Source organism: Amblyraja radiata, chromosome 28 (assembly GCF_010909765.2).
Source record: "Amblyraja radiata isolate CabotCenter1 chromosome 28, sAmbRad1.1.pri, whole genome shotgun sequence".
NCBI classification, from domain to species: domain Eukaryota; kingdom Metazoa; phylum Chordata; class Chondrichthyes; order Rajiformes; family Rajidae; genus Amblyraja; species Amblyraja radiata.
The window spans coordinates 4,354,090-4,375,795 of NC_045983.1; the positions used below are offsets into that span (position 1 = coordinate 4,354,090).

Genomic DNA, 21,706 nt, shown 5'->3' on the forward strand with positions numbered 1-21,706 from the left:
CACCGTGTTATTGGAAAGATGTTGTCAACCTGGAAAGGATACAGAGAAGATTTACAAGGATGTTGCCAAGGCTAGAGGATCTGAGCTATAGGCAGAGGTTGTGTAGGCTGGGACTCTATTCCTTGGAGCACAGAAGGATGAGGGGTGATCTTATAGAGGTGTATAGGATGATGAGAGGAATAGATCGGGTAGATCCACAGAATCTCTTACCCAGAGTAGGTGAATCGAGAACCAGAGGACATATGTTTAAGGTGAAGGGAAAAAGATTTAACAGGAATCTGAGGGGTAAAGGGGCTGTCCCACTGCGAGTTCAGAATACTGTCTTCGACCTTCAAGCTCTCGCCTGGAAAACCTCGAGCTGGATCGACCGCAGCGATGAAACTGCGAGCTGGATCGACCGACTGCGCGCGCGCGTGCGCGCGCACACACACACACACACACACACACACACACACACACACACACACACACACACACACACACACACACACACACACACACACACGCACACACGCCTCCAATTGTACCAATTTATTGGGTGACCTCCAACTTGGGGTTGAGTGGTGCCATCTGCTTCATGATGTCCTGCCGCACTTTTCTCTCCTTAAATTATGATGCCAAAACACAGTTTCTCTGCAGGGCAATGGTGATTTAGTTTAGAGATACAGCATGCACACAGGCCCTTCAGCAAATTGAGCCCACGCCGACCATCGATCACCCGTTTGCACTGGTTCTGTTATATCCCACTTTCTCATCCGCTCCCTACACACCAGGGACAATTTATGGAGGCCAAATAATCTACAAACTCACACTTCTTTGGGATGTGGGAGGAAACGGGTGCCCCCGGATTAAACCCACATGGTCACAAGGAGAACGTGCAAACTCCACACAGACAGCAGTAAAGGTCAGGATCGAACCCGGGTGTCTGGTGCTGTGAGGCAACAGCTCTATCGGCAGCACCTGAAGTTAATTGGTGTTGCATTTTTTATTACAGAAACAGTGCTTATGAATTTCACGACTCTTGCATTTACTTTTCAAAATTCAAGTTAGGATGAGAAAACGCAGAATACCTAATTTCTGCTGAAATTTAATAGTTTTTATCATCTGAACTTGTACATGCAGTGTCTTTAAATAATTTGTGAAAATATCAGTGAGCATATGTGCTATTAACTTGTGGTAAAGAAAGCCCATCAACACTTCTAATTCCTTGAAAGATTGAGAAGATTGAGTATGTCGACGGATACTCTCTTAAACATTTATAGATGTACAGTGGGGAGCATGTGGACCGGTTGTGTCGTGGCCTGATTCAGCAACTCAAAACGGCCAGGGACAAAGTAGTTCGCAAAAAGTGATGAACACTGCCCAGTCCACAACCGAGCTCCCCGCCATCGCAGGGAACTACAGGAGTCGCTGCCTTAAAAAGGCAGCCAGCATCATCAGAGACCCACACCACCCTGGCCACGCTCTCATTTCACCCCCGCCATCGGGAAGAAGGTACAGGAGCCTGAGAACTGTAACATCCAGGTTCAGGAACAGCTTCTTCCGAACATCCATCAGGCTATTAAACATAACAACCTCAAAATAACCTCTGGAGGACATTATTTTTGCCTTTGCACTATTATTATTTGTCATATATTTATAAATATATATATCCTGAATATATATATATTTATATATATACTGAACTTCTTTGCTGTATATTCTGGTGCTAACAGAGTACTATGTTTACATATCTGGTATGCTGCTGTAAATAGGAATGTATTTGTTCCATTTGACATGTGACGCATTTTTAACTCATGACTTCACTAATGCACACTAATGACTGAACAGATATCCCCAGCCTGTGTTATTATTTTTTAAACTATTTTGTCAATATCCTCAATCCAAGATTAGTGAGCAACTGAGGCAGTCATGTAAGAAATTGTAAAACATGATTTTGGTTCGTATGTTCTAGGAGCAGAATTAGGCCATTCGGCCTATTGATTCTACTCTGCCATTCAATCGTGGCTGATCTATCTTTCCCTCTGGACCCCATTCTCCTGCCTTCTCCCCATAACCCCTGAAACCCTTACTAATCAAATATCTATCAATCTCCGCCTTAAAAATATTTATTATCTTGGCCTCCACGGCCGCCTGTGGCAATAAATTCCACAGATTCACCACCCTCTGATTGCTTGAGTTTTGAATTTGATAGATTTTCAAATGCATGCATGAAAAGAGAATTGTGGTTTTCATTTTTTAAATATTAGCCAAGGAAAAGCTCTGATGCCTATACATGCCACATGGAAATCCATTGCAAAATCAGAATGATGCATATTTGCACCACTTTTAACATATTGTTGATAATTGTGTAAATCCCCATGATAAAGCTGGCAGTCGGCAGATGATATGCTGTTTTGAAAAGCGTGGAATTCTGGAAAATACAGAATCCATATGGCGATCTTGCTGAAAAACAAATGAAACAGTTCAAATCTTACAACAGCACAGTTTGCAAAAGGATCATTTCCAAAATGTGGATTTAAAGCCAGAAAAATATGCATGTTGCTGCTGGATAAGATTATCATGAACAGTCTGGTGCAGAAAGAGATTTGGTAGGAATGTACTTTGTACTGGTTTAGAGGAACAGCATGGAAACAAGACCTTCTAACCATCAAGTCCATGCCGACCATCAATCAACCGTTCACACGAGTTCTGCTATCTCATGTTTGCATCCACTCCCTACACACTAGGGGCAATTTACAGAGGCCAATTAATCGGCAAATCCGCACGTCTTTGGGATGTGTGAAGAAACTGGAGCACTCGAAGGAAACCCACACGGTCATAGGGAGAACATACAAACTCCACACTAACAGCACCCAAGGTCAGGATCGAACCCGGGTCTCTGGCACTTTTGAGACAACAGCTTTACCTGCTGCGCAATTGTGTCCCCCATAATGCATAGGTATTACAAATCCACATGCATCTTTACATTATGTACAAACAAAGAACTGACTCAGCGGGTCAGGTAGCATCTCGAGAGAAAAAGGATTGGTGATGTTTGGGGTCAGGACCCTTCAGCATTTTTACACTGCTGGATTCTAATATTCTAAGTTGTGCAAATGGAAGTCTAGAAATTAGTTTAAACCCTCCCCAGTGTGATCCAGCATCAAAATCTGACAATGTGATCACTTGATGACACCTGTTGTAGGAAGGAACAGTAGATGCTGGAGAAACTCAGCAGGACAGGCAGCATCTTTGGATCGAAGGAATGGGTGACGTTTTGGGTCGAGACCCTTCTTCAGACTGTCAGGCGAGTGGGAGATACAGAGATAAGGAAGTGTAAGGTGTGAAAACGAGATAAAAGAGATTAAGATCAACGAAAATGTATAGGTCATTGTTAGCTAGGAGAAGGTAACAACAAAGGAAACAGATAAAATGTAAAGGAGGACAGTCAGACTAGTTAGAGGTCTGGGAAGGGGAGGGATGGAGAGAGAGGGAAAGCAAGGGCTACTTGAAGATAGAGAAGTCAATGTTCATACCGCTGGGGTGTAAGCTGCCCAAGTGAAATATGAGGTGTTGTTCCTCCAATTTGTGCTGGACCTCACTCTGACAGTGGAGTAGGCCTAGGACAGAAATGTCAGTGTGGGAATGGGAGAGGGAGTTAAAATGTTTAGCAACCGGGAGATCAGGTAGGTTTAGGCGGACTGAGCGGAGGTGTTCAGCAAAGCGATCGCCAGGTCTGCGCTTGGTGTCACCGATATATAGGATGACACCTTCTGTCTTTTCATCTCTGGCCTTTGTCCACCCATCTGCCTGTCAACCCCCCATCACATGCATCTACCCATTGCCTGCCACGCTTGGTCAGGCCTTCTTCCAGCTTTCTTTTCCTGCTACAATCAGTCTGAAGAATGACCCCAACCCAAAATGTTACCTTTAGACTATGCACTGCTCGGAAACAGGCCTTTGGCCCACCGAGTCCGCGCCGTCCGGCAATCACCCTATACACTAACGCTATCCTACACGCGAGGGACAATGTTACGACTTACTGAAGCCAATTAACGTACAGCCTTTGGTATGTGGGAGGAACCAAAGCACCCAGAGGAAGCCCACACGGTCACAGGAAGAACGTACAAACTCCATACAGACAACACTCATAATCAAGATCGAACCCGGGTCTCTGGCCACTGTGCTGCCCAATGTATGTTCTCCAGAGATGCTGCCGGACCCTCTGTTACTCCAGCACATGGTTTCTTTTTTTTGATAACTTGGCGTTCTGGCGATCTTGGCTTCCAGGATTTTAAATGTTCACATCGTACCCTTAACGCCATTTCACAACGCTAGACTTAATATTATAATTAAACAATAAATCAGCTGGCTTGGCAGGAGATAAGCCACCACGCATGGCCTCTCCTCCCTTGTCCACGGCATCAGTTGGAAATAGGGAATGCCAAAAAGAAATATTATTTTAAAAGTGTGCATGTGTGTGTCTTGGAATTTTCCATTGGTTGCCAGTGTACAAAGCTGGAGGAGAAGGTTTAACTTGGCCGGGGAATTGTTTTGGTGAGTGTTTTCCCTACTTCCTCGTCTCCGAGCTCCTGACTTATATTGGACCTGATCCCAAGTTACCATGCCCTGTATGGTTTCCCTTCCTTATGTGCGAAATCAGGTTGATGCTGGCTGAGTGGTTAATGATAGGGCGAAGCATGAGAGAGCATCAGAATTCCCAGCCCAACCCAGTGTCCACATCATCAAACTCGTCAGCATAGATTAATACTGGGAATAGACACAAAAAGCTGGAGTAACTCAGCGGGACAGGCAGCAACTCTGGAGACAAGGAATGGGTGACGTTTCGGGTCGAAACCCATCTTCAGATTGAAAGCTTTCCAGAGATGCTGCCAGTCCCGCTGAGTTACTCCAGCATTTTGTGTCTATCTTCGGATGAAACCAGCATCTGCAGTTCTTTCCTACACCAGAATGGCCAAGTATCATTGTTACTTTTTTGCATATCTTTAATTAATTATTCTATATCTCTCTACATCATCGTCTCTATCTCTCGTTTCCCCTTTGCCGTGACTCTCAATCTGAAGAAGGGTCTCGACCTGAAACGTCACCCACTCCGTCTCTCTGGAGATGCTGCCTGAACCGCTGATTTACTCCAGCTTTGTGTCTATCTTCAGTTTAAGCCAGCATCTGCAGTTCCTTACCACATATTAATACTGGGAATGGCAGGGTTTGATGTTCATTTGCCTTCCTCCACCAAAATCTGGGCCTGCTGTTCATCACATAGGTATAAGGTGAGGGGGCAAAGATTTTATAGGAATCTTAGGGTTAAGTTTTTCACACAAAAGGTGGAGGGTGTATAGAACGAGCTGCCAGAGGAGGTAGTTGAGAGGTACTATTGTAACATTTAAGAAATATTTAAACAGGTGGGTGGGATAGGTCAGGTTTAGAGGGCTATGGGCCAAACACAGACAGGTGGGACTGGTACAGATGGGTCTTGTGGGCCGATGTGGGTAAGTTAGGTTGAAGAGCCTGGATTATATGCTGTAAGACTATGACTAAAGAGCCTGTCCCACTTACGCGATTTTTTTCGGCGACTTGCCGGCACCCGTCATAGTCACAGCAGGTCACCGAAAAATGTCAAAATGTTGAAAATCCAGCGGCGACCAGAAAAAGGCACGACTTTTTGGTCGACTACTCACGACCATACAGGCATCACCCCGCGACATCTCTTGGTTAGGTTGAGGTTTAGTTTAACAGATACAGCGTGGAAACTGACCCATTGGCCCACCGAGTCCAGGCTGACCACTAGTTCTATCCTACACACACTAAGGACAGTTTACAGAAGACAATTAACTGCAGGTGGGAGGAAACCGGAGCACCGTACCGGAAAATCCACGTGGTCACCGGGAGAAGGTACAAACTCCACACAGACAGCACCTGTAGTCACGATTGAACACGGGTCTCTGGCCCTGATTAGTCCTGGTCTTTTCTCACCTCCAGCTCTTCACCCCCCCCCCCCCCCACCCCCTACTCTCAGTCTGAAAAAGGGTCCCGTCCAGAAATGTCACCCATCCATTCTCACCAGACATGCTGCCTGATCCTTCTGAGTTATTCCCGCACTTTGTGTCTATCTCCGGTATAAACCAGCATCTGGCCTTCTTTGTTTCTGCTGAGGAATATGTGCGGCAATTTCGGAAGACTTTTGTTACAAAACAGATGTCTAATCCAAATTTGTATTGAATCCATTTTCCTTTTTTTAAACTGAGGCATTAAATGCAGACATGCCATCTTTCAAACATATCCTCCCCTTCATTTAATCTTAATTTAATCTGCCTCTTGAATCCTATCTTGTTGAAGTCATCCATATGTGTATCGCCCCTTCCCAAGGCAGATTTCCTTTTGGTTTCTAAACTGTTAAAACCACTGGAAAGAGAAAGTACAGTAATTTTAATATAAACCAGCATACAACATTCATGTATAAAAACCTGCAATATTGTCTGCTCGGAAAATATTTGGGGCATTTTTACTGTAAGCCCAAGCTTTGCAGCTGTGCCAAGGCATGCGGTATTTAGTGTAAATGATTCCTTTTGATGTCATTCTGACTTTTAAACCTCATCAGTCAAAGTTAAACAGCCACGACCAGCGGAGTGACTTCAATGGCAGGCTGGGAGAATCACATTACAGCCAATGCAACTTAATTGAGGAGGCGCTTAATTAATCGACCTGGGAGAGTGGTCCTGGGCCCGTGGCATTGCTTTCATTAGCATCTTGCCTTCAGCCACCTAGGCCCCAGCCTGGAAATCCCTCCCTAATCCTCCCTGTGTCCCTATCTTCCTTTAAGACCCTCCTTGAAACAGATTTAGTTACCTTCCTTCATTTGCTTGAGATGTATGATAGACACAAAATGCTAGAGTAACTCAGCGGGACAGGCAGCATCTCTGGAGCATAGGTATTCTCTCTGGAATACTCTGGAGAGAATGCTTGAGATATATTATCTGTTTAGGGTCGCCAACTTTCTCACTCCCAAATAAGGGACAACCGGTCAAAATACGGGACAAATTACCGACGGCAATTCGTTAACCGACTCGGCCGTGGCTGGGTGAATGATAAGTTGGCCCGGGTGCTGGACTGCACACAAAGCCCAGCCGGCGGGCCAGCTGAGGAGTTTTGGCCCGGGTGCCGGACTTTGCGCGCGACGTCGCGTGCAAAAGTCCGGCACCCCATCCAATTCATGAACCGATGATCAGCCATGAGAAGGAGGGGTGGTGGTGTCGGCGGTAAGCGAAGGTCCGAAGGTCGGACAGCTGGCCGGGCTGCCGACCGACGGGGCCACGGGCGAGGTGATGCTGCTGCTGCACTCCATGGGCTGCACTACGTCGGGACGGGTGAGGTGGGGCCGGACGCGGCGCTCCGACCCGACAGTCCCCTCGACCCAAATAGTAGCAGTCAAATACGGGACAAGTGAACATCTGTCTCACCTGAAAAGACTGTCGGGGTCCTTGGATAGAGTCGAGGGGGGAGGTATAGGGACAAGGCTATTTGTGGCTATTTCAATATCCATGTATTTGTGAGTATGTGTATATATACAAACAATGAACTTTTTTTCTATCTCGTTTATTATATTGTTTACAGTGTACTATGTTTACATATTTGGTTGTGCTGCTGCAAGTAAGAATTTCATTGTTCTATCTGGGACACATGACAATAAAACACTCTTGACTTAAATGCCCATTTAAGGAACCCAGAATGGAAAATAAATCTCTGGAGTGTCATTTCATGGGCTGTCTGCAAGAATGAATAGTTGGACCTTTCTCCTGATTTAATCTGTCAGATTTCAATATTACAGTGTGTGCCCTGGTGTGTGTGTTAAATGCCTTTGAGATTATTTTCTGCAGTCCCCCTCATCACTACCTCGTCCTCTGTGTGTTTATCATGGATAGACGTTGACAGAGCTTCACATACATGCCAGGAGATTTGCCACAGTTGACAGTGCTGACCACAGCCCCTGGAGTTATTGACTTTGGTGTTTGCCAAAGAGCAAAATTAAACAGAGCAATCCCGTACAGTCTGGTCCCAGCATTGGAAATTGATTCCCAACCATGCTCATTTTTTTACTCGCTGTCACCCTCCCCTCAGCGAACAATATACCATTCTACATCTCGTTGATCACCGTCTGCTTTGATCTGTCGTTTTCACGCTTTACCCTTCCATATCTCTGATCTCCCTCTCCCCTGACACAGTCTGAAGAAGAGTCTCGACCAGAAACGTCACCCATTCCTTCTCTCCGGAGATGTTGCCCGTCCCGCTGAGTTACTCCAGCATTTTGTGCCTATCTTTGGTGTAAACCAGCATCTGCAGTTCCTTCTTACACATACTTAACTTGTGCCGTTTTGATTCCATGCTATTCATTTCTCTTGTTGAGAACTCGCAGAATGACAAAAAAGTTTCTTTGCACTCTTATCTGTGCAGCCTTCACTAAAATATTCTGCATCGGGTCAAAGGGCCTGAAAGTAGGCTTGTTGCCAAGCCTGTAAATTGAATTATTGAAAAGGTTCTCTTTTCATTATCAAAACAAGATCACATTACCTTTCGCAAGTATTAAGATGTAGGGGTGCCTAACACAATGCCAAGTGAAACATCTCAATGCTAGTGATTTTTTAACCAATTGCACAATCGTGTAGATATTGCAGCAAATATTTTTTTTAGAGATACAGAGCAGAAACTGTCTCTGGCCCTTCGTCCGACCGAGTCCGTGCCGACCAGCGATCCCCATACACCAGTGCTATCCTGCACACTAGGGACAATTTACAGTCTTTACTGAAGCCAAAATTGCATGATATTGTAGAAATAGCAGCAATAGCAACTTAATTGAAGAGGCACTTAATTAAACGACCTGGGAGAGTGGTCCTGGGCCCGTGGCATTGCTTTCATTAGCATCTTGCCTTCAGCCACCTAGGCCCCAGCCTGGAAATCCCTCCCTAATCCTCCCTGTGTCCCTATCAATTTACAGTCTTTACTGAAGCCAAAATTGCATGATATTGTAGAAATAGCAGCAAATGTTTTTTTTAAGGATATATTGCAGAAACAGGCCCTTAGGCCCACCGAAGTTAGACACAAAATGCTGGAGTAACTCAGCGGGACAGGCAGCAATTCTGGAGAGAAGGAATGGGTGACGTTTTGGGTCGAGACCCTTCTTCAGACTGCTACAGAACTACATCTGTAGTTCTTTCCAATACCTTTGGCCCACCGAGTCTGAGCCGACCAGTGATCCCCGTACACTATCAATATCCTGCACTCTAGAGACTTCACAATCTTAACCAAAGCCAATTAACTTACAAACCTGTACGTCTTTGGAGTGTGAGAGGAATCCAGAGTACCCAGGAAAAACCACACAGTTACGGGAGAACATACAAACTCCGTATAGACAGCACCCGTAGGTAGGATCGAACCTGTGACTCTGGCGCTGTAAGGCAGTAACTCTACCGTTGCGCCACCGTGCCAATGTTGATTTATATAAACCTACAAAATTATGTTGCCTGGTTTGCAGATTTCCCATAAAATGTTTTCTTTATGCAAGAAATGCATAAGTATTTAAATGCTTAAATATAGGGCGACAAGGATACCCGGGATCGATCCTGACTGTATGGAATTTGTACGTTCTTCCTGTGACCGCGTGGGTTTTCTCTGAGATCAGTTTCCTCCCACACTCTAAAGACTTACAGGTTTATAGGTTAATTGGCTTGGTATAATTTAAATTGTCCCTAGTGTGTGTAGGATAGCGTTAGTGTGCAGGGATCGCTGGTTGGTGCAGGCTTGGTGAGCCAAAGGGCCTGTTTCCACTCTGTATATATTATAATAGTAAGATTAAACGAGAACTTACCAGTTTGAAGTTTGATCTGTATTTTATGAGGAGTTAGCACGCATGATACTTCAAAGCAGCGGTGTGGAATCACAGATAGACACAGTTATTGAAATAAACATAGTAAAGAAAAGGAGACATCAGTTTTCAGTTTGACCCATATTATTGAGGGTGGAAGCGGAGGGCACGTAATCCCTCATCGTAACTCCTCATAAAATACAGATCAAACTTCAAACTGGTTAGTTCTCGTTTAATCTTACTATTTTACTTCGGAGTCACGTGAGTGACTACGTGAAGATTTTAAAGCTCTGTGATTTCAAACTGTGTAACAGTTATTACTTCACTCACTGCCGAAGTCCTTGAGGGAGGAAGTGTGTTATCGTAATCAACCAATGAATCTGTTTGTAGAAAAACACAATGGTATTTTTTAACAATAACAACAAATAAATTAAATTGCTCCCCTGGGCTTCAATTAAATATTTGCAGTCTGTAAAAAAAATTCTGCAAATAAAGCAGGTTTTGCCAACGGCTTATTATAAAATTTCTGAACGGTCTTTCCCCCGACCATCCTGCTGTAGCCAGGATGTGGTCTATAGGCACGTCCATTCTTTTGGCCATCGACGTGGATGCTGCCCTGGTGGAGTGAGATTTGTACATGTTAGTGTTTATCCCAGCAGCTTTTAGCACCTGCTTGAGCCATCTCGAAATGGTTTGGCTCGTCACCCGACCATAAGGTTTTTTATGACTGACCCACAAGGCTTTTCCTATCCCTTGAATATTTTTGGTTGTGTCTATGTAGGACAGTAGGTGGGTCATGGCACATAACCGTGGTTCTGGCGGGTAAGCCCGGAATTCCACGACTGGATTAGGTGTTCCTGGTCTGCTCTGTTTGATCAGTCCCTGGATAACGACAGAGATCTGGTCTGGAGCTGTGAGCATGGTGTCCAGTCGCAATAGGTGTAGTGACTGGACCCTCTGTGCAGCTACAAGTGCCATCAACATGAGTGTTTTGAGCATAGATTGTTCCAGGTTGAGGGATCTGGCTGGTGGCCATCCCCTGAGGTACGTCAGGACAACACTGACATCCCATATATGGGTGTACCTTGGTCTAGGGGGTTAAAGTTGTAAATACCCTTCATTAGTTTGACCACCAGCGGGTGGGACCCCATGGCCTGTTGTCCTGGAGCTTGTTTTAAATAGACAGACAGGGCACTTCTAGCTGTGTTGATGGCTCTATAGCTGAGTTCTTCATCGTGGTGAAGGTTCGCCAGGAATTCCAGTACGTTGGTAACTGTAGCGGTTGAGTAGGTGGTCCCTTTATCCAAGCAGTCATTCTCCCATTTTTTGATGCTGGACAAGTGCTGTTTTTTAGTGGATGTTCGGAGGGATGCTGACATGGTGTCGACGGTTTGTTCTGATAATCCCAGTCCCAGAAGTGGTTTGTGCAGAATCTGCAACCCAGGAGTTTGATTTTTTCATGGCATGGGTGGCTTGTGCCCGACACTGGGTGTTAATAACTCTGGGTCACTGGGGAATACTATCGGAGTTTCAACAACCATGTCATGGAGTATTGGGAACCATGGCTGCGTAGGCCAGTCGGGTACTATCAAAATACCTGAAGCAGAGTCCATTTGTATTGTGCGTAGTACCCGACTGATGAGGCAGAAGGGAGGAAATGCATAGAAGAAGAATTTCCCCAATCCAGCGCGAACGCATCTACCGCTGCTGCCTCAGGGTCTAGTTCCCAAGCGACATACATAGGTACCTGGTGATTTAGCCTTGATGCAAATAAATCGATATCTGGCGTGCCATTTGCTTGATAACTTTTGCAATTTTTTTGGGGGTTTAACATCCATTCGATGTTGTCATTAAATTTACGTGACCTGGTGTCTGCCACTGTATTTAGCTTACCTGGCAGGTAAGTTGCTGATAGCCATATTTGTCTTTCGACACACCATTGCCAAATTGTGTTGACCAACTTGTCGCATGATACCGATTTAATCCGCCCATATGGTTAATGTAGGCCACCACCGTAGTGATGCATATTTGATGCATATGCTTTCAAACCATAAAAGTCACCCAACATCTCTAGATAATTAATGCCCAGTGTAAGTGGTAATGATGACTCTGGGTTAGTCCATCTACCACTGTGCTGGATATGGAGTTAGTTGCTCCCCAGCCTTGAGCACTGGCATCTGTTTGGATAACTAACGTAGAGTTAGTGATGATAATAGGGCTGAAACTATGCCAAACGTTTTTTGCCCACCACTGTAGTTCTGATATTGCTTCAGTGGGTAACTTCATGACATGATCATAATGACCTGCATGTCGTTTTGGTGCCTGTACCTTTGCTCTTTGTAAGTTTTGACAGTGCAAAGGTTCGAATTGTGTAGCCGGAAATGCTGCTACCATTTTCCCAATTACTCTGCTACTTGTCGAATAGTTGGTCGTTCGTTGACCATTAAATTGTTGCATGATTGTGCCAATTCAACTGTTTTGTCTCTTGGCAATGTTACAGTCACGTAGCCTGAATTAATTGTGAAGCCCAAGTAGTCCATGATTGTGGATGGCTTCAACTTAGATTTATCTGGATGTAAGACAATCCCAGAGTTTCGAACAACTGTTTGGTAGCTGATATATAGTCAATTCCATGGTCTTGCCTACTATTAAGATATCATCAAGATATGCCATGACACTATGTTTTTGTCTTCTTAATATTGCCAGAGCTGGTTTTAGTATCTTGGTGAATAATCTTGGGCTGATGTTAATCCATTGGGTAACGCTTTAAACTGCCATAGCTGCCCCATCCAGGTAAATTCAGGTATCTGCGATGATCCTTGTGAATGGTACTGAATAGTAAACATCTTTAAGATCAATGCTTGCCATGAAGTATCCTTTGGAAATTAGTTGTCTGGCAGTAACAAACGTTTCCATTTTGAAATGTATATACTTAACAAACATATTTAGTGAAGTTAAGTCAATGATGATGCGACATCCACCATCTTTTTTGGGTTTAGTGAATATATTTGATACGAATTCCAAGGGTTCATGTTTTGTTATTCCAATGATACCCTTTGTAATTAGTCTCACCAGTTCAGCTTGTCCCTCTCGTTTTTCTTTAACTGAGAGGGAAAATACCCTCTGCGGTGAATGTTGAACTGGTGGCAATTTTTCTAGTATGAATTGTATTTTGTATCCACTAATGCCATTGAGTATATACTGATCACTCGTGATAGACTCCCGTGCTTCTTTAAACAGGTGTAATCTCCCCCCTGTTAGTATTAAGCCCCTATTTTCTATACGCTGGTAGGAACCAGACCCACCTACCTCCATGGTCATGGGTATTTCTTCTGTTTCCTGCCGGTCCAACGAGTCTTGCACGTTGTCTGACGTGCCGGTGATGTTGGGGGGTGGCGCATTTTCCATGGGGTCCGCTCTGGGCCCTGGTCTAAAGAAGACTTCCGGGGATAGAATGCGGACCCCGAGCTTTCACCAGTCCCATATGGTAGACGTCGACTGGTGGACGCGATGGGGTGCCGCTGCTTGGAAATTATTGTTTTTGGTTTGCTCGTCCCGGGGCCTGCCCTCATGAGACCGAAAGTTTTTTAAGGCCTCTTCCATATCCTTCATATGCTTTGTGAGGTTTTTGCCAAAGAGCAGTGGGTCTGGCTCAGTGGCTGGGGTTTTGCACAACCCCGCAAATTTAGGATTTTATGGCAGGTCTTATGATTTGTTTACGAAGGTTGTGGTCATCTCCGTATTTGTCCACGGAACGAGCAAACAATGTGATAGCTGACGTCAGGAGCCTGAGGATCCGCTGCAGTTTTAGCTCCTGGTTCCGAATATTTGCCCCAACGTGCCCCCAGTTTTGGCTGTTTACAGCCGGCACTTTAAGGGACTCACAGTTCTCTGGAGCTGTATACGTTTCTAAGGCCTCATTGACCACCTGCTCCTGTAGGGGCCTGTTGGAGAGGTGGTTAATGCTTGCCGCTAGTTTGGCCTTTAACGGCCTCCTGCACGTGGGGCTGCCATGTGGCGGTCCACCTCACCCAGCAGCTCTTCCTGTTCCAGCACCCCTTGCATACTCCCAACATCTTCAGCCAGCGTCCCCTCTTCTTGACCAGCCCAGTCCTGGTCACCAAAGCTACCCTCGGGTAAGGAGGAAGCAATGGACAGTGCACAAGACACTGTGGAGGGAGCGCCCCTCACGCAGCGCGTCTCGCTGGAGCACCTGCTCCAGGAGCCGCTCCATTCGGCTCAAGCGGCTGTCTCTCCCCCATGCGGGTGGAGAGACGTCCCCGTCCGACAAGTCGGAAGCCACCGGCCGGACGCTTCTTCGGTAGCTTTACTTCCAGCCCGCTGCTCAGGCGCTGGCGGGCTGGGCTCGGCACGATGTCGGGGATAGCGGAGCGCCCGGTAAGCGGTCCTACCGCCTTGTTGCTGCCCCCCCCCAGATGGAACGCTCCTCCGTGGAGTCGAGCGGGGGACAGGTTTGTCCAAGAGCCTTTGTTCTCTGCCTGAAATAAAGCAGAAGGCTCCCTGTGAAAGAAAACCCGACCTCAGGGTACTTACCTGACGGTCCGTTCTTTCACCCTGTAGCGGGAACGCCTGACTCCCGATGCGGTCGCTGTTGCACTGCTGAACGCAAAATGCCGCGCATGCGTGCTGAGCGGGCTCTTCACGTAGTCAATCACGTGACTCCGAAGTAAAATTGTGTGGCACAGTGGAGCTGCTGGTAAAGGTGCTTTCTCACAGAGCCAGAGAGCCGGATTTGATCCAGACCTCAGGTACTGTCTGTGTGGAGTTTGCACGTTCTCCCTCTAAATGCTTGGATTTTCCCAGGGTGCTCCTAAGACGTGCTGATTTGTACATTAATTGTAAATGAACGTAAATTGCCGGTAGAGTGTAGGGAGTGGATGAGAAAGTGGGATAACATAGAACTAGTGTGTACGGGTGATCGATGTACATCATGGACTTGCTGGGCTGAAGGGTCTGTTTCCATGCTTTATCCCAAACTAATAGAAAATTATAGTGTCATTTACAAGTTTGGGAACACTGTAAAGCAAGCACTGGATGAATGCTGAACTTAGCTTAGTTTAATTTAGTGATACAGTGTGAAAACAAGCCCTTCGTCCCACCGAGTCCGCACCAACCAGCGATCCCCGCACACCTACACTATCCTACACACACCAGGGACATTTTACATATAACCCACAAAGCTGTACAATTTTAGCAAGCCGACAAACCTGTGGAGTGTGGGAGGAAACCGAAGATCTCGGAAAAACCCCACGCAGGCCATGGGGAGAACGTACAAACTCCATACAGACAGCACCCGTAGTCAGGATCAAACCTGGGTCGCAGGCGCTGTACCACTGCGATATGTGTGAACGTTTGGAAAGTTTCAAAGAAAGTGGATGGAGACTCCTCCACTCATTCCATATCCAGTCATCTCCTTTTCTTTCATCCATTATCCAATGACTTCTGACTTCTGACACTGTTTCTATTTCAGCTACTATCCCAAACCGCTGCTCATATATATTTTAAAAGGTTTTCTTGCCCGCTTTGGAATATTTTGCCTGAGAAGGCCCTCCCTGACACTCGTATATAAACTTGCACTTATGTAAGCAAATTTTGAAGTCCACTGTTTCATTTAGTCATAGAGTCTTACAGCGCCCACCACGGCCATCATGTCCCATCTACATTAGTCCCACCTGCCTGCATTTGGCCCATATCCCTCCCCAACCTGTCCTATCCATGTACCTGTCCAAATGTTTATTAAACATTGCGATAGTAATGCCTCAACCACCTCCTCCGGCAGCCCATTACATACACCAACCACACTTTGTGTCAAAAAGCTCACCCTCTGGTTCCTATTAAATCTTTCCCCCCTCACCTTAAACCTACGTCCTCTGGTTCTCGATTCCTCTACTCTGGGCAAGAGACTCTGCATTCACACAATTTATTCCTCTCATGATTTTGTACACCTCTATGAGATCACCCCTCATCCTCCTGCGCTCCAAGGAATAGAGTCCTAGCGTGCTGTGGGTCTCCGTAGCAGTGTGCTACTGCCGTCGCATGTGGCCATTTCTGCAAGCTAGTCAGCTGTTCTTGCAGCTGCTTCCCCTTGGTCTCCACGTCGGAGCTCCCACGTGGTGACTGCACCAGAGCTCCTTGGTGGTCCCCACGTTGGAGCTCCTTGGTGGTCTCCACGTTGGAGCTCCCCTGGGGTCTCTATGTCGGAGCTCCCCCATGGTCTCCACATCGGAGCTCCCCCATGGTCTCCGTGTTGGAGCTCCCACGTCGAATGGTAAATTTACGTGTGCGGAAGCACTTCCATTTCTGACTAATGCAACAACTGATTTGCGCAATGTCCGCGGCATGTAACCCTTACGTACGTCGGGGAACATCCGCACTCTTGTTTCTATCCAGCTGATTGCCTTTTAATCATTTTCAGCGTCACTAATAATATATTCTTCTAATGACGTTTTTAAGTCTTCATTCTTTATTGTTCAAAATACCAGCCAAAGTTGTCGCACTATTTCTACAGCCTGTCCCACGGTACGAGTTAATTCCAAGAGCTCTCCCGAGTTTAAAAAAAATCTAACTTGTGTTAAGCACGGAGAATGAACGTAGCGGGTACGTCGGAGCTCAGGGACGTCTCTCAGCAGCTCGAAACGCTAACGGCAAGTACTCAGGAAGACTCGCTAACGGCAGGTAAGCTCGGGAAGACTCGTGAAGATTTAACAACACGTTGAAAAATGTCCACGAAAGCCCCGAGTACCGACGAGTGGCCATTACCGTAAATCTCCGAGTTCGAATCAGGGCAAACTCGGGAGAGCTCTTGGAATGAACTCGTACCGTGGGACAGGGCAGAACGTACTAACATTAATCATCCCAATAATAGCCCTTAATACAGGCTCCTATACTGCTGACTGAAGTACTGTGGTTTATTATTAGACTTTGCCGTTTGCCTTTAATCACCCATGATTAAGGCTTGGATCTTAAGCCTTGCCTTTAAAAGATCTTCCCTTTTGAAAACCAATGTTTTTTTTTAAATGACTTTGAACAAACTGCGTTTTGCTGCCTTTAACTTTCTGATTCCTCTGCCTCTGGCCATCGCTCACGTCCAGGCATCCGTTGGAGCTTTACCCATTCTATGGAATTATTGAAAGTTGACAAAAGTGCTGGAGAAACTCAGCGGGCGAGGCAGCATCTATGGAGCGAAGGAAATAGGCTGCCTGACCCGCTGAGTTACTCCAACACTTTGCTTTCTTTTTTTTCTGTAAACCAGCATCTGCAGTTCCTTGTTTCTACATGAGATGTCTGTGTGAAGGGAGATTAAACCTAGATTGCCTCTATAATTTGCAGCGACTGGATATTCAACAGCTTTGAGTGGTTTAGTACAAAGTTGCCTCCCACTCTGTCGGCAGGGAAACAACATAAGGAATCTAAAACCAGAAAAGAAAAGCCTCTTCAAGAGTAGACCAAATTGCTGGAGAAACTCAGCGGGTGCGGCAGCATCTATGGAGCAAAGGAAATAGGCAACGTTTTGGGCCGAAACGTTGCCTATTTCCTTCGCTCCATAGATGCTGCCTCGCCCGGCTGAGTTTCTCCAGCACTTTTGTCTACCTTTGATTTTCCAGCATCTGCAGTTCCTTCTTAAACAAAACTATGGAATTATTGATTGTTATTTTGCCAAAATAAGTATTAGGAGAGGTCGGCTTTGCAACCTATGCGCCTAAACTGTTATTCAAAGAGATGAATGCTGATCCAGCCTCATGCCCATTATTCTTAAGTGTCCTAAACTCTTATTAGTCTCAATTGAACGTTTAGAGCTATTTGAGTTAGTGAATTCCAAATTTTGACTCAAAATTGCTCCTCATTTCCTTGCTGAGGCAGTGCCTCAGGAAGGAAACGCAGCCTCAGGAAAGTCTCTGCACATTTCCTTCAGACCAAAATCTAGACAGTAATCGTCTTGCAAGAAGCAGCCCCAGAATTGAACTCTATGGGATGATGTTCTGCCTTTCAATTGTTCTGAAAAGCAGCATCAGCTTCTCTCTGTCTCCTTCTTCTCCCCACGTTTGAACCCAGTGTTTTATCATCTCCATTTTTAGGGCCTTCACAATTTTTGTTGAAGTTTAAACACAGGCTGTAAATATTAGCTGATTGTTATCAGGCCACCAGGATATGGATTTAAAGTTGTATATTTAATACAGTCAATTGTAAGGTATTGATTGAAAGCAGATTCAGTCGTGAATCAGACAAATAGTACATGAGAAGAATTTGTGCGGCAACCTGGAAACCGGCCTGGAGTGGAACTAATTCAGTACTTCTGAAGATCTGGCAGAGATTGAATGGGCCAGATAGAGTCATGCAGCACGGAAACAGGCCCTTCGGGCCAATTTGCCCATGCCGACCCATCTAAGCAAATCCCACCTGCCCACGTTTGGCCCGTATCCCTTTAAACCTTTCTCATTCATGTACCTGTCCAAGCATCTTTTAGATGTGGTTACTGTACCGCCTCAACTACCTCCTCTGGCAGCTTGTTCCTTATGCCCATCATGGACAGTGGAAAGATTATCTTTTGCACTTTAATCACATTATGAACTCACCATGGTTTGACGTAATTCCAACAAGGCCGAACGTTAACCAGTCTCTACGTTTCCAGACCTGAACCTGCAAACGTGAGAGTGTGGAGGAAGGAACTGCATATGCTGGTTTAAACTGAAGATAAACACAAAATGCTGGAGCAACTCAGCGGGACAGGCGGCATCTCTGGAGAAAAAGAATGGGTGACGTTTCGGGTCGAGACCCTTCTTCAGACTTAGTCTGGGGAGAGGGAGATACAGAGATAAGGAAGTGTAAGGTGTGAAAACGAGATAAAGGGGATGGAGATCAAGGATAATGTAGAATAGATCATTGTTAGCCAGGAGAAGCTAACAACAAAGCAAACAGAGATAAAATGTAATCACGGAAAGTCAGACTGTTGGAGATAATGACAATGGAGGAGGCCCAGGACAGAAAGGTCAGTGATAATGGGAAGGGGAGATAAAGTGTTTAGCAACTGGCAGGTCAGGTAGGTTTCCAAAAGAGAAGGTTTCATCCTGTATATCCGTGACACCAAGCGCAGGCTCGGCGATCGTTTAGCTGAACACCTCTGCTCAGTCCGCCTAAACCTACCTGATCTCCCGGTTGCGAAACACTTTAACTCCTCCTCCCATCCCCACACTGACCTTTCTGTCCTGGGCCTCCTCCATTGTCAGAGTAAGGCCCAGTGCAAATTGGAGGAACAGCACCTCATATTTTGCTTGGGCAGCTTACACCCCATTTTTTTTAATGACACTGTCGCAGAGGTCCTGCTCCTGAACCAGCCTAATTAATGGGTTAGGGCAGTTCTTGTGGGTTCCTCCCTTTACTGAACCCCACTGACTGCCAGTGTGCAGAGTGGGGGTGACGGCCATAGTGGGACTGGGGCAGTGCCAGGCAGGCATGTTCCAGTCGCTTTAATAGGAAATTAAATGAGACTGCAGCAGATGTCCCAGGTTTTAAGGGCTCATGAACCTGCCTAATTAAAGGGTCAGGACAGATCCTCTAGGTTTCCCCATTTACTGAACCCCGCTGACTGCCAAAGTGGGGAGAGTGGGGGTAACGGCCATAGTGGGACTGGGGCAGTGCCAGACCTGTAAGAGACCTGTCTTATTTCTGATGTAAATGTCACATCCTGGCCAAGAATCGAATGCTCTGATGTTTACTCGATTAATATTCATTTTAAGCTACAATGAGCTTATATTTATGTTATAGACCCCCCCCACGATGGTGCCTTTGCAAATGAGGGCTATTACCTTTGACCTAAAAGAACCCTAAAAGTGTTGCATTGTTTATCTCTAGTTTGTGTGTGTGTCTGTGTATGCCTTTCAAACGTGTATCTGTGGATGTAAGTGTGTGCATGTATGTTTGGATGTGTACATGTATGTCTGCGTGTGAATGGATGTGTGGATGTGTGTGTGTGTGCGGATTTATGTGTGCATGCATGTGTGTGTTTGCATGCATGGAAGTGTGCGTATGGATGGATGTGTGTGTGTGGATGTGCGTATGTATGTGTGTGGATGTGCGTATGTATGTGTGTGGATGTGCGTATGTATGTGTGGATCGGTGGGTGGATTGTCGCAGTCATTCACCGGCACGCCATTATCATAAGTAATTCACTCATTGTTTAAATAATTTGACCAAATAAACAGTGAAACGATCCACATTGAAATAAAACTTTATATCATCATTTTTTCCACAATTTATTTCTTTTGTGTACTTTGAACCTTTACAAATGATGCAATGCGCTGGTAGGACATGCCTGCGGTCAGTGTGCTCGACAGTTGCTGTTTGTTGACTATGACTTGTCATGGACCGAAGCATTCTCTTTGGGGCCGGCTCATCTGCTTCACCATCAGGAACTGCCTCTTGAGGTGATTCACCTGCTTCAGGCTTTTCAGCATCTTGAACTCAATTGAAAGAGGAAAAAGAAAACAGAAAAGGAATGAAAAGTAAAATAAATCAACATCCTCAAATATATCTTTTCATTTTTCAAAGTAACATCATATGACCATAAGTAAAAAGATTTTTTGTTTGAGTCCTATCATTACCTTTCTTCCTTCTAGACTTTGCTATCGCTCGATTTATTGTTGTTATGTTGCAGAAGTGACGATAGCACTCTGCATCATAACCCGGGATACACTGCTGCCTCCTAATAATAGATGATAATATGTGTCAGGGAATGTTTTACATCTTTTCATGTTTTATATTATGTAAGACAATATCGACATATCAATGAGGAAATTAAACATGTATGCATGTCCAGGTAGATGGGATGGCAAGTCTGCAAATTATCAAATTAGTGTTCATTAAAGCACAGTGCATGTCCACACAAAACACGTTTGTGTGGACAGGCTCTGAAGAGTGGAGGGGCAGAAGCTGCAGAAAAAAAAAAATCTCATATTACTTAGGTCTGCATGGACTTCAATTCATAAAATGTCAATCTCTTCTTAATGTCAATGAGACATACACTGTAATTTACTGCCATAGATAAGACTTCAAGTTCAAGTGCAGGAGCAGAGGGTGCAGAATAGCTAGAGAAAGAAACATCTCATTGTACCTAGGTCTGCATGGACTTCCATTCATAAAGTGTCAACCTCTATTTAATGTCAATGAGACTTACACTGTAATTTACTACAATTGATAAGTTATTTCAAGTTTAAGTAGAGGCTACAGAAAAAAAAATCTCATAGTCATTAAGTCTGCATGGACTTCAATTCATAAAATTTCAACTTCTTCTTAATGTTAATGAGAATAACAATAGGTTACTACCATAGAAAAACTAGTTCAAGTTCACATATCACCAATTCATTTCTACAGAAACATCAACCATTTCTGACCATTTCTCACTGCAATGGAATAAAGTGCGATCAATATCCCTCCGTTTTTCTCCCGTGGTCGGGGGCTGGAAACGGCCGCTACAGACCGCACTATGTACAGCCTCCCCCCCCCCCCCCCGCCCGCGGAGATGATCCGCGGTTCCGCATTCGCGAATCGGCCGCTTTTTAATTGAGACCGCGGCTTCACTATATTAAGTACCTAGGCCCCGCGGTCGGAGCACTTTTTCCCGGTAAGTTATCACAGGCAGCTCCGAGATTAGCTGTTAAAGACTTATTACTCTACAACAAGCTGGCATTAGTGACAATGTTTAATTGGCTGTGTTATGGATACATATAGTTTAGGCCCTCAACTTCATGAATGAATGAATGAATGAATGAATGAATGAATTTATTCACATTATAAAAGGGTGCAATTAAATTAATTAAAGTCCATACAGAT

General features: G+C 45.2%; 1 protein-coding gene across 1 annotated transcript in view; it reads left to right on the forward strand.

Moving 5' to 3' along the window:
* vps53 (VPS53 subunit of GARP complex) overlaps nucleotides 1–21,706 on the forward strand; it is a 359,847-nt gene that overhangs the window by 177,168 nt on the left and 160,973 nt on the right. The gene's annotated exons all lie outside the window — the stretch shown is intronic.